Source organism: Borostomias antarcticus (assembly GCF_949987555.1).
Source record: "Borostomias antarcticus genome assembly, chromosome: 37".
Classification (NCBI taxonomy): domain Eukaryota; kingdom Metazoa; phylum Chordata; class Actinopteri; order Stomiiformes; family Stomiidae; genus Borostomias; species Borostomias antarcticus.
The window spans coordinates 1,225,009-1,226,614 of record NC_140270.1 but is presented as its reverse complement, the minus strand read 5'-3'; positions in this window follow the sequence as shown (position 1 = coordinate 1,226,614).

The following is a 1,606-nucleotide window of genomic DNA, read 5'->3' as shown; positions in this document are numbered from 1 at the left end:
ATGTTTGAAAATGATGTGAAATGTTCAGAGCTCAAGAGGTTGTGTTTCTCCAGTATCCTACAGTGATGAAAGTACATCGGCTTTTTGTCTAGAATTTTTAAAGTTTGTTTGTATAAGGACTGCAGAGGTCGTGTTACTGTTCCACCAGCTAGCCCCCAACATGTGATGCAATATCACATGTGGGAGAGGATCATAACATGCATAAATATCACATGTGGGAGAGGATCATAGCATGCATGAATATCACATGTGGGAGAGGATCATAGCATGCATAAATATCACATGTGGGAGAGGATCATAACATGCATGAATATCACATGTGGGAGAGGATCATAACATGCATAAATATCTTGGCGGCACCGAGAGAAAGACAATTTCTAATATGTCTGAAGTTCGCTAGATTGTACTTTATGGTTTGAATCATGTTTTTTTACATGTTTTTTGAAGTTTAAATTGGAATCCAATATCACGCCAAGATATTTAATGTCAGTGACTATGTCCTTTAATAAGGATATCCACGTTTGCAGGCTTCAAAGTGGTCTTAGAGAAGAACATGCCTTGTGTCTTAGCAACATTGAGACTCAGACATGAGTGTTCGAGCCAATCTGTGAGTGTGTGTTTATAAATGTAGGCGCAGGAATAGATGTGTTGATGAAATTAGTCATAATACAGTAACTAATTCGAACTAAGACACTGTTGCGTTTTTGAACACAACATACTCAATGAATGATCTTGCACTAAAATATGGTGCTGTTCTCTGTCTCCTCACAGGTAGTACTGGCTTCTTGGTGACCCAGTCTCCTCACGAACTGACCGTCAAAGAGGGAGACAGCGTTCAGATCCAATGCTGCTGGAATCAAAACTTCACACAAGGGGCAGTTAACTGGCTGGACCAGAGGAATGAAACCCTAGCATCAAATAATAATACACGATTTCAGAGTAAAATTTTCAATAACCATCGATGTCAGGGACAACCCCAGGGCAGTGTAGCTTGTAACTGCTCAAATCTGACCCTCTCATACACCACCGTAAATCACTCTGGTTTATACACCTGCAAAGTAAGCATAGAGATACCAGGGCTTCTACAATATTACGGGAACGGAACGAAGATAACAGTTACAGCCAGGACATTCGATGATACTAGCAAGGGTGAGTACCCAAACATTTTTGTAATTTATTCTACACAAGGCCAAAGCTGATGATATGCAGCCTTATATCTTAATATACTGTCATATCACCAGATGTGTTGTTCAGGGTGGGGGGGGGGGGGGGGTCAGGGAGCCCCAGCTTGTAAGGGGCCTAGAAAACCAGCTGCCCCCGAACAATAAGGGACCCCATCTTTTCCATGGGGCCCAAAATGGCCGCCGACACCCTGCATACCACCGTCAGGCCCTTGACAGAAGCCATGTTTCCATCCACTTGTCAATCGAATTATGTGAGGGTCGCTAAAAATATGAATGCGAATAAAGCCGGTGAACATGCGTTTCCATCTAGAGCTTTAAATGGGATAAAGCATTTATAACAAAAGCCTTTTATCGAACAAGAAAAAATCAGATGAGATCGACAGTACAATCTTTTTGTCGATTTTCATGACTTTTAATCGAAT